The following is a 13,349-nucleotide window of genomic DNA, read 5'->3' as shown; positions in this document are numbered from 1 at the left end:
GCAGGAGGCTAGAGTCACCTGCTCAGATTGGAGTGAAATTCGACAGGCAAAAACACGGCCCCAAATCTTGTGGGAAAGGCCGTAGGGCTTGGTGTGCTCAAAACTTCATTCTGAGGTCATCTCGGCCACTGTTCGGCTTCGACAAAGGTCTGCGCAGGCCATTTTCGACTACGTGGTCTCGGCGGGTGCAGATTCGACTCTGCAAATTTGGGGTTTTCGGCCTACGACTGTAGGTGCTGAGGATATCGACACTCCCAGAGTGTTGATTTGTGGCTGTCTACACATCGAAGGACGGCTCACAGTTCTTGGAGGCGTGTCACATACGACACGGGCGCATCTACACAGACTGTAGGCGACATCCACTAGTTCATCAGGTAGCTTGTGTTTGCTGCTTGATATTCCAGATTTCATCCTAACATTGCAGGTACTTCCACATGGGATGTATTGTCAGAGATTATGTATGTTTGTTGAGGGTTTGCTGGCTGTGAGTCACGCAGCAAACAACCGCCGCAGCGGTTACAGCATATAGTGGGAAATTTGTGGATGTATGACTTTGTGGGAAGTCTATGTACCGTCAGATTTACTGCAGCCTTTGTTGAGGGTCGAGTGAGGTTTTATTGAGCTGGGGGATTCTCGAATGTTGAGATTCTTTCGGTGATACAGGTCTTGGAGCGATCCCTCGAGCACCCTTAGATAGGCAGCTAGGATGTATTGACTGTGAGTTAGACAGTTGGGATTGCATCTTTGCTTTACTGCCGTTGAGGCATTGTCGCAGTCTATGCTTACAGGACAGTGACAGGACAGTAAGAGACAGTACAGGTGCAAGACAGGTTTACCCACAGCTTACAGTGTCAGAGAGACAGTGTTTTTGAGCTGTTTTTTGGTCTATTTTTTAGTACACCAGAGCCATTTTACAAAGGAGACATGGAAGCTAGTTAAATTACCACAGGGAAAAAAGGCTCTACCTTGTAAATGGGTTTACAGGTATAAGATCACCGCTCATGATAGTCAGCCAAAGTACAAAGCAAGGCTTGTTGCCAAGGGCTTTAAGCAAGAACAAGGCAGCGACTTTGATGAAGTCTTCTCTCCGGTGGTCAAGATGACTACATTGAGATGCTTTCTTGCATTGGTTGCCATATTAGATTTGGTGTTGCACCAAATGGATGTCAAGACAGCGTTCTTGCATGGTGATTTAGATGTGGAAATTTACATGCAGCAGCCAGAAGGGTTTGTTGAGAAAGGCAAGGAAGATTGGGTATGCCAGTTGTTAAAGAGTCTTTATGGCTTAAAACAATCACCGAGGGCATGGTACCATAAATTCCACAAGTTTATGCTTTCTCAAGGCTACAAACGTAGTGAGTTCGATCACTGTCTATATACAAAGAAGGCTAAGGATGGTAGTTGGCTGATCCTTATTTTGTATGTGGATGACATGTTGATTGCTGGCAAGCACTTGGAAGAAATTTCAGCTTTGAAGTCAAAGATGGCAAAATCGTTTGACATGAAAGACATGGGTGAGGCAAGTCATATACTTGGTATGCGCATTGAGAGAGACAGATCAAAGAAGTTGATTTGGTTATCTCAAACAGAGTATATTGACAAGGTTTTGCAACGTTTCAATATGGAGAAGGGAAAGGCACTGAGTGTTCCATTGCCACCATATGTGAAACTTAGCAAACAAGATTGTCCTGTGTCTGAGGAAGAACAGGCTGAAATGGATAAGATTCCATATGCGTCTGCAGTGGGTAGTTTGATGTATGCAATGATTGCTACTCTCCCAGACATTGCATTTGCAGTGGGAGTAGTAAGTCGATACATGTCAAACCCAGGCAAGAAACATTGGGAGGAAGTGAAAGGAATATTGAGATACCTGAAAGCTACAAAGAGTATGCGTATATGCTATGGGAGTCAGGAGCTAAGTGTAAAGGGTTTTACAGACTCAGATTATGCAGGTGACTTAGACAACCGAAGGTCTACGTCAGGGTATGTCTTTACATTGGCTGGTGGAGCAGTATCATGGCGTTCTAGATTACAAGATTGTGTTACTCAGTCTACTATAGAGGCTGAATATGTTGCAGCATCAGAGGCATGCAAAGAATCAATTTGGCTTAATCGACTAGTAACAGATTTGGGAATCAAAGAAGAGATGCCTGTGTTATATTGTGATAGTCAAAGTGCTATACAATTGGCTCGCAATCCAGTTTATCACTCAAAGACAAAGAACAGAGGGCCCACAGTACCCGCTTCTTTAATTAGATGTGGATGTGAAGTATCATTTCATCAGGGAAATGCTCGAGGATAAGCAACTTCAGCTTGTCAAAGTTCACACCACAGAAAATCCTGCTGATCTACTTACAAAAGGACTTCCCTCAGAGAGCTTTGCGCATTTTCGCAAGCAGTTAGGTGTAGGGTAGTACATCACTTCTCTACATCTCTTGTATATTAGCTTGTATAGTAGCTTCTCTCACACTTAAAGTACCACATTGGACTTTAAGTGGGAGGTTGTTGGGGTATAAAGCCCAATGTGGTCGCCCATGTAAGTGGGCGGGCCGCCAGGTATGTACACATATTCTTTTGTAAAAACCTAATAAGAACTCACTATGCTCTACACATTACAGTAGAGCGAGTTCACCATATCGTCGTGCTCTTCTTCTCGCACTCTCTCTTGCGTCGCACTTCCGCTCGTACTCCTTCAATAACAGCAACGAACGGTTTTTAGAGCAAATCAGTACCTCTATGCAGGCTGCCCATGTTCAAACCATTATAAAAATTACATGCTGAAAATATACCAAAAACGAGGTGTATTTTCCCCTCAATTAATGTTTAGAACCCAATGTTTATAGCCATTCATCGCATGAAGTCCCAAAGTATTTAGAGCAACCAGATTTTTTGAGTATAAGCAGTATCACTACTCTTACTGCCAGTACTTAAATCATCATGATGCTACATGTTCCCAGCTCATGTTCATACCGATGCATACTACAAAAAAAAATGCCCCAATATATTATGCAAACATAAACATGCCAATGCATGAGTATAGAAATACTCCACCATCTACATAGTGCCTCCAAATCTGGGTACCATTACCTCCATACTAGTAACAATATACACATTCCCGGAGTCATATTATAGAAGCAAAGCCATGAGATAGTGCGTAGTAGCATGGGATGATATCCCTCTAGCATTTTGATGTTCATGCATGTTCTTTACAAAGCGGCCCACGAACAATCAATACAACAAGCAATAGTTTTCAAAGGTGTTACACTGTCAAGAGAGCATATATGCATTGCTACCCTATGCAGCACAATCAATCTTAACATTTTAAGAATGAAAACAAACTAATGGACACCAACCTCAGCAGATCAGAGTTGGACAATGCAATTGCTCTTGTTCATAATGCAAAGTGCAACGCTACCCTCACTCCCTCACACTATAACACTAGGCACTAAGTGAGTATTTTCACAAGTACTCACCTCCTCCTTAAGTAGTGGGCGTCGAGCGACCTGTGCATACAGTTAGCATTGCAGTATGATGTATTCCGGGTCCACACGCCATTTGACGGCATTCAATCCATAGAAATCGTTCACGAGGTCTGCACCATGCAGGTTAGGTGAGTGTGCACCATGTTATGCTAAAAATGGTATTACAGTTAAGATTGCAATATTTGTATTGAAGTAAACCTCTCTCCAGCAAATAGGGTATCATACCCCCGCCGACCACAGAAAAAGAAGAGGAATACCAATTGTGCCTAGCCAGATACCCATTCTTGGTAAATCTTACCTTCGAGTAATCTTTCCCATATAGTTTATTTTTTGGGGGATTTTTGATCCTGTGAATACAAATTTTTACCCTTAGTCCAATTAGTCAATGAAGAAACTCCCCCTGTTGAGGAAGGCAATAGGCACTAAGTCCAGTTAGTCGGTGAAGAAACTTCCCTTGTCGAGGAAAAAAAGCAAATTTAGCAAAAAGGATATGTAAGTAAATGTATTTATGTGTGTATATATATATATATATATATATATATATATATATATATATATATATATATATATATATATATATATATATATATATATATATATATATATGCCCGCCCAAACCCAGGCTTCATACTCCATGAGACAGTAGGCCCATAGAGCATGAGCCTATTTCCTCATCAGTGTGATGAGAATATCAATGTCTGTCCTTATTCTAGGCCAAAGTCTATTTTTCAAAAACTTACAAATGGTGTAAATGAGATCTTTCCTATTAAACCCATTGGACATAAATTTTGAAATAAGCTTTAGTATGTCTTGAAAAGCTATAAAGGTATTGATTGAGGAATATAATATAAGATATACCATGCCCAAACATGTTTTAATAGAGTTATTATACGGTCGATTACTTTTCCTTTTTACAATTCCGTAGACGTAAGCATAGGTTGGTCTCCCTTCCATGAGTATTTAGTAGTGAATTCGCCCCTATATGGCGGTATCAGTGTTACTTCTAAATTAAGAAATGGTGTTTTTGTGACCTTGCGATATTCTGCTATGGAAATCTCTTGTAAGAGAGTTGAGTCAATCTTAAGTACATCCGGGTAGATATGTTTGACAAAGGTATCAAAGCCTGGATTATTTATGCTAAAGATATCATCCATGTATCAAAATGTAATGTCAAAGGATTGAAGGATTTCGGAGGTTACAGGTTGCTCCATCATTTTGGAAATCCATTTAAATTCAAAATAGGCGAGGTATAGATTACACATGATAGGAGAACAAGAGAAACCCATAGGGATTCCATGTACACGTTGTGAGCGGGATGAAAACATACACAGCGCCTCTATAACGACCCGGCACACACTCTTGGAATGATACACACACACACACACACAATGGGGCACCACTCGGCTTACACAACACACCTGGCCGAGACAGGGAACACACCTCTGGAGTGAGAGGAGAGAGACTATCCACTTGCCCACTCCACACAGACACAGACACACACACACCCAAAAAACTCAGCTCAAAAGAGGAGAATTTCTGATGTTTAGATACAAATGAGCTTGGGCCAACACCAATGGGGCAAACAGCTCACACAATATGGGTAAAAGATACCAGATACAATCACAAACTGGAGCAGAAACTTCGCTCATAGGAGAAACTTACACAGCCAAAACAACAGAAAAAGAGGGAGGAATTTGGCAAAATGGACAGCGCCATCGCGTCCGGAACGGCCCAAAACCCCAGTCTACAATGTCAAAGTGCTCAAATCCGACCTCGGATGAGCAGTTTACGGCCAAAATAGGCTTCGAAAACCCCAAAAACACACCTGCGGCTGTTCCTCCTCTCTACTCCACGTTTTCTCTGGTCTTCTCTCTGTTTTTTCAGTTCCCACACTTAGCTTTATTAGTTGGGCACCCTTGGCCTTTTAGATGACCTCAAACGGACCCCGAACAGGCCAAAAACTGACCTCGCAGCGCATAGTTGTCACCTTTTTGCATCATTCGCACACCTGGCACTCAGTTTCTCCCAATAATGCATCCCTCCACCACATGGAGTGGCCCCAAAAAGTGGTCCTCATGATGACCTTTCTGCATAATTATCACAAGAAAACACCCACGTTGTGTCCGTACTCATCCACGTGCAAGTATTGACCCCGTTCGACCTCCTGACGCCACTAGATGCCATCTGACGCACCTGCTTACCTCATGTCGTCGGCCCGCAGATAGCTTCCTCAAGAAGTTTTACGTGCCACCAACTCCTCATTATTGTAGAAAAAACACACTGGTACTGGTAATAGTGAAAATCGATGCACTATGTACATGGTGTCCTACCTGTATACATGTGGGCCCCACGTAACCACCTGGCTCTGGAAAATGGGCAATACTTTATTTGATGCACCATGCATGTGTATGTACATATGCGCAATCCCTTACTCCAAAAAACTCCTAACAACGTCAGTAACATGAGTTACTGAACCTGACATAACAATTTAAAAGTAGCCATTCAATGAGATCAATCAACTCCCCCAATCCATAGTGGGCTGGTATTCTCTTAGTTGATTGTTGTATCCAACGAGATAATTTAACCATAGAGATACAGGAATAGCCTTCCTTTCTTCTATCATCAAAAACCATTTTAATAAGTTTTTTTAGTACATTAATAAGTCCTACCGAACTGGTAAGGGGAATGTTCTTGTAGCATTGTGTGATTTCGTGGGTATAGAGATGCGTAATCCTGTTAGGTATATTGAGGAAAACCTCCGTAAAATTTTTGACAAGCCAAAATGTAGAAACCTCTTTACCAAGGAAGTTTCTATACGTTTGTTTTTTAATTGCAAAAATCCTTTCAAAGCCTTGCACAATTAAATTTAGACATCCCGTAATGGTATTTGTAACATGCGTAAATATATAGCTTGAAGCATCAGAGTTCCACCTAAATTTGTGCTTGTGGCTTTTGTATGTGGGAAAGAGAATGTGTATTTTATATGTGGTTGCGATGTATCCAAATGTATTAAGGCATTCCTTAATAAAGCTAATGGTTTCAGAGATATAAATAAAGCTAATGGTTTCAGAGATAGACACATTGTTAGGGTCAAATTCATTACCATCAAGCCTCCGTTCAGCTGCAATCTTAGCCAAACGTTTATAAATCAGTGTGGGTGTGTTCGGTGCTTTGTCTAACCCCACAACAAAGCAATGGTCTTTTATCTCGTTAAATCATGCCATAAATCTCTGGATTGATCCAAGTGGTTTCCTCCTTAAGCCAGGAGGCTGGTGGAAGAGAGTTTAAATACTCCCAATAATGTATCAGGAAGTTGAGACCGAACGTTATTATCGAGTTTGAGTAAATTGGCCATGTCAGCCAAACAATGTAATAGTGAAGCAAAAGCCAAATGAGGTTTTGATAGAAGCAAAAGCCACATTCATTTCCAAAAGGTTTTGATAGAAACTCTATTGAGTATAAAAAAGATTTAAGACACTTCTCGTATTTCCAGCCGATCCTAACATCTTCAAAAAGAGAGTGACTGCCAATCACTATGTCAAAGCATTCTGGAAAAATATGGATATGTGGGAAGTACTCAAAAATTCTACTTGTAAATAGACAATGAACATACAATTTTGCCTCCGAAGGCTCTTTCCGGATACATATTCTGCCCGCTAGCGTCTTGGTTACTTGTCATAAAAAGTCAAGAATCAGGGAGTTGTCGTACGGGATATCCCTTACCTCTTCCTCTAATAAAGCTTTTAGCTTTCCCTCTCCCCAAGTTTGAATCCACACAAGAAGAAGGTGTGAGGAAGGAAGTAATAGAGTGAGAAGGGGTGGATATGGCTAGAGGACATTTGAGGGATGGTGGGCATTTGAGGGATGTTGTACCATCCTCATCTAAGCTAGGTTTGAGGAGGCTAACAATATGCTTCATGGTGCTACCAGGGGTATCTTCCTTGAGATCCTTCAATACATCATACATGAGTGAAAGGAATTGCATAAAGGCAGTCTGAGCTTTAACGGCTTCTTTAGCTTGACCACCAAGCCAGGAACAGATAAGAGGAAGGTGGTAGACAGGGGGGTAGTTAGGAAAGAGAAGGGCAAGATGACCTTAAGGAAAAACCAGATTGCATGGCCAAACCAAATAATGTTTGACTCGCAAGGAGCTTTGGGATCTTGAAATTTACACGCGCATTTGATGTATGGCCTGCAAGCATTCTAGATAGATTTGATGTAAAATTCACTATTACTTCTAGAGAAACTCATTGTGCCTTTTGTTCTGACATAAATTCCCACCATTGCAGTACATTTTTTGTCATCCAAAAATTTCATGCTGAATGGTACTTTTATGAGTTCGCATTTATCCAGGTACTGTATGCCTTTGAGGATCTAAAGCGGACAATCTTCCAATGTTGAAGCGCCCAAATTTGTAAGGTAGACCCAAGAATCCTTGGAAATCAGAGCCAAGATAGCTTTATTTTGTAATGTCCAAAGTTGGAAATTTTCCCTTCCACCTTCAACTTCAATTTTTTGATTAGGTAGTAGAGGAGAAACTTTAGAAACGTTGGGAATAAGTTCCACAAGTGATGAGTCACTTATAGAGCATAAACCAGTCTAAAAACCCTTAATAGCTTCCAAAATAGCTGCATCATTGCAAAAAATCCCACCCATGGGAGGAACAATGGGAATAGATTGAGAGGAAGGAAAGACTGTGTTCAACCCACATAGATTTTTTTGTAAGTTGGCTAATTCAGATCCTTCTGAAGAGAAACTTACCAAGTCTTGATGATGGGACTTAGTATTCAGACTAAGACCATTGATAAGGTCTGGCAAGTATTTCATGCCCTCTTTACCATATTTTGCTAAAAGAACGTGAATAATGACCCAATCATTGAAGGTTAAAAGATGCACGACTGATTCTGGATGCTCAGTTTGTTGTGTTGCAGGCCGGATAAGAGTGATGGCATCCTCATTCTTGATGCAACTAAGTACAAGAAGAGAGGCAGGCGATAGCGGTGCCGTATCAAATTTTAGCTCATTGTCCAAGGTAGAGAGCTGAAAGTAAAAATGAAATATAGGTGAGAAAGAAAACAGGTAGTAATATCCATCCTTCAACCAACAAGATTTCCATCATAATTGCTGTGTGGAATTACCCCATAGCTAGATTGCCAATGCATAGGATCAGAACCCAGCTGATCCAAGCAAGACCACTCTAAACTACTAAAATACTAGCACAATGTTCCTGGAGAAAGAGATTTCTCTCATCCTCCCAAGTGATTATTATATATATATTTAGGTTACTTTATAACTAATAGCACAAGCGACTTTTAGAAAAAATAAAAGGACCAGAAAAGAACTAGCTAAAGCTAATAGACATATCATCATTCAAGTATCAGAATAATAATACATCCCAAAGTGAGGAGAAGTTAGTAGTAAACTTCCTCCCAATAGATACAAAATTTAGGAGAGATCTAAAAGTCCAAGTCATTAGCAGCATATCCTCAATCACCGAAAAGACAAGATAGACCTTTACATACTTGCATCCACAGTAAAGACAAATAACCACTCGATTAGTGCCTAAACAACATTGCAGGTAAATGGCCCTACCAGTTGTTATCCATGTACATACCACAATAAAAGAAGACATAACTGCTGAAAGTGAAATACAGAATTTCTACAAAAATTTTTACACGAAGTTCCATCGTTTGCTATGTAAGCCGAAACCAGTCAAAAGCTAATAGAGGTTTTTTTCACCACATTTTTAGTGGGAATAATATAATGTATATGCAACCCATGTATTATGATGAACTCCTAAATCTTCTAAGATTAGGTTATGTATTGTAATTTTGAGAGCATTATGCCAATGTCTATTTCTGTTGATACACACCAGCATACCATTTTTTCAAAAAAACCCAATTGAGCAAACTTGTATCCCGTGCCAACAATAACGGCATGTATTGGCTAGTCATGCCCGAAAAATTCCCTCTTGATTCACCAAGACCGAATATAATTACCTTCTAAGAACATTCCATGCTAACCTTTGTGATAACTTCTCGACAAGCCATCACCCAAAGATCATCTATAACAATAACAAACGGTTTCTCAAGCAAATCAATACCTCTATGCAGGTTGCCCATGTTCAAACCATTATGAAGATTACATGCTATAAATATACAAAAAATGAGGTGTATTTTCCTCTTAATTAGTGTTTAGAACCCAATGTTTATAGCCATTCATCACATGAAGTATGAAGTCCCAAAGTATTTGGGACAACCAGATTTTCTGAGTATAAGCAGTATCACTACTCTTACTGCCAATATTGAGATCATCATGATGCTACATGTTCCTAGCTCGTGTTCATACTGATCCATACTACAAAAAAAGAGCCCCAATATATTATGCAAACATATACATGCCAGTGCACGAGTATAGAAAAACTCCACCATCTACATATTGCCTCCAAATGTGGGTATCATTACCTCCAATACTGGTAACAATATACACATTCTTGGAGTAATATTATAGAAGCAAAGCCATGAGATAGTGCATAGTAATATGGGATAATATCCCTCTAGCATTTTGATGTTCATGCAGGTTCTTAGTGGCCCACCAACAACGAGTACAACAAGCAATAATTTTCAAAGGTGTTACAATGTCAACAAGGCATATCTACATAGCTACCCTACACATCACAATCAATCTTAACATTTTAAGAATCAAAACAAACTAATGGACACCAACCTCAACAGATCCGAGTTTGACAATGGCATTGCTCTTTTCCATAATGCGAAGTGCAACGCTACCCTCATTCAACAGCACGTGCTCCCTCACACTATAACACTATGCATTAAGTGAGTACTTTCACAAGTACTCACCTCGTCCTTAAGAAGTGGGTGTCGTTCGACTTCTGCATACAACTAGCATTGTAGTTTGATCTATTCCGGGTCCATACCCCCAGCACGCCATGCCTAGATGGGATATTCCTAAACGAAAATTGGGAGTATGAACTACAAGCAGAAGCTTTAACTGATCGGTACACAGGACACACCTATCATGTGGGTTGGTTAGATGTTCTACAATCCACATCGGGTGCTACTAGCATAGATGAGCAACAACAGAAAGTCTGTGATGTCCTCCATAGGATTGTCGAGTTAGAAAGACAGAACACAGGGATCAACATGCCTTCAACAGGCCTAATGAGATTCTTGGATACGGGAAAGGCCAACCAACCAACCCTGTCACAAATGGAGACCCCCTCAGTGAGCCCCATTGATCCTCCATATGTTGTTTCGCCAGGAGCCTCAGTACAATCTGAGCCCACAAGTGGCAGCTTTACCTTCCCAGATCTAGCTCATCTTTCTCTTAATGACACTACGGCTACCATGCATATCCCAATGGTGAGCATGACAAGAAGTACACCATGGAGTTCATTTGTTAACACTGCGCCAATGCCTAGTAGCATAGTGCCCCCAACTATACCTACATGTATGTATCAATCATGTGCACCTGTCGTACCTCAGCCTAATGTAGCTCCTACACCTCCAATTATTCCAAGAGCTTACAATCCACAATGGAATTATCCAAGCTCTTATACAAGTGGAGCCATGCCATTTAATAATAACATGCCATATCAAGCACCCCCTATGCCTAGGGCCACGCCTGTAAACTTTGGACCACCGTCTGGTACACCACCATACGAAATATGGGACCCAAGAGCCGCGCGTATGCCAAGGCAAAGGCCAACTCCCATCTCACATGTGGTTCCAGGAGCACATACACCCATTATACCCGCTCAAATAGGAGATTTGGCAGCATTTGCTCAAACTATCGGTCGCTCTATTGCAAAAAACATGCGTGGTGCACCTGATACAAAGCCTAGGAGCAAGGCAGTTCAAGTAGCTAAGCTCACACAGAAATTCAATGGAGACGGAGATGCTAGAAAGCATATGGAAGTCTTCGAACATGTGTGCGATTCCTTGGAAGAGCACAATGAGCTACATAAGTGTAAGTCTTTGAGTTTGACCCTAAGCGGAAAGGCTGGAGATTGGTATAGAATCTTAAGAGTAGAAGAAAAAACGATCTACTCTACTCTTAGGAGACTGTTCTTAAAAGAATACATACGAGAGGGAGTACTTTGGGGTGTAGCCTCTCAGCTCCAGAAAGCCCAACGAGAAGAAGGTGAATCCGTGAGAGACTTCATTAGTCGCCTAAAGAATTTGAATCCTCGATGCAATCCAAAGGAGCGATTCAACAACAACCAATTGCTCGATAGATTCATTAGGGGACTACGACATGAAAGTATCTATAATGGCCTAGTCATTAGAGGTATCACTACTTGGGAAGCAGTCACCATGAATGCAATCCAATTGGAGGATAATTTAATGATTGCAGGAGAAAGAGTGTCTGCCGAGCCGAAGTCAAGTAGCTCCCAAGCGTCAGGGCATGAGCCAATGAAGATAAAGCGAATCGTGAAAGAGCAAACGATATCTGAGATGACTTTGGCAGATCTTACAAAGGCCATCCAAGAAAGCCTTAGGGGTAATCGTGCTCCACAAAACACTCATATGTATCCAAGAAGGGAGCAACAATGGTGCTCAATTTGCTTGGGCCCACATACTACGAGTGAATGCCCTACTTTCAGAGTAAAGTTTAACGGGACTTGTAACGCATGTGGTAGGTATGGCCATCAAGCGAAGGATTGCCTAATGCTTAAACGCATCATGGAAAATAGACCGCCTATAGCTTGGGTAGACTCACCTCGAGTTCCTGCATTGATGCCTACCCCACCCATGGAGCAACAGTTGCCATTACAGCACATGGTCCCTAGAACCCAAAATGTGGTCCAAACCACACCGTTGCCACCTCCAGTGCTAGGACCGCAACCCCCTCATCCAAGAGTTACACCTATGAACCAAATAGGTTGCGAGTCATCTAGTACTTATGTAGATTGAGAAGAGGACATAGACTCTAGTATCACCTATGGAGTCGACATGCTTGAGGAGTGTCCCATGTACTATATGGAAGACCATTGGGGACAAATCAAACCGGTATATCAAGCTACTGCGCTAGCAGCAAGAGGCCAAAACATTAATAGTTTTGCCAGGAGACCACCTCTTCAGTGCTACGAATGTGGTGGACCACATCGAGTAGCTGAGTGTCCCATTAGAATACAAAAGAATGCCGCACTAATGCAAACCAGTCAAGGGAGTGCATTGGCAATGCCAATACTCACTTGTAATCGTTGTGGCATAGATCATTTGATCGCACAGTGTCCTAACAATCTAAACGCACCGAAAATCACACCATTGAACATAATAGAGATTGTTGATGGGACACCACCAACTATAAACATAGCACCAGTGAATGCACTCACACGGTCGATGCTCCAAAAGCAAAATTACATCCTCGAAGAGAGAGATGCTGCGTCCATTGGCCAAGCGAGAAAGAAGAAAACACGAAGAAAGAAATCCCTTAATGCTTCTAGCTCAAAACCTAGTTCAAAGACTAACATAGGGACAGGAGAGGATCCCGTGTATATGAATGACCCTGAGGATGACTCAGATTCGATAGAGACCACGGAGACCAAAACTGTTACTACAAAGGAAAAAGCCAGTGAGGAGGATCATGAGAGGGAATTACGACGAACACCAAAAGAGTATTCAAAGTTAAACTACCCAGTTGCGAACCCCCAAGATAAGCCACGAGAGACAAAAAATGAGGATTGCAAGAGAAAGATTGGAACCTATCCAAACCCAACAGTGGAAATTGAATGAGTCCAACAACTGAGGGGTTTGGTGGAAGAAACTCAACGAACATTAGACCCTGAACCCAAACACATCCAGATGTCGGACACAGTGTTTCCCACACAAGTTCAACCTCACA

The sequence above is a fragment of the Adiantum capillus-veneris genome, chromosome 22 (assembly GCF_014529385.1).
Source record: "Adiantum capillus-veneris isolate H3 chromosome 22, ASM1452938v2, whole genome shotgun sequence".
Lineage (NCBI taxonomy): Eukaryota > Viridiplantae > Streptophyta > Polypodiopsida > Polypodiales > Pteridaceae > Adiantum > Adiantum capillus-veneris.
Note: the sequence above shows the minus strand (reverse complement) of the source record.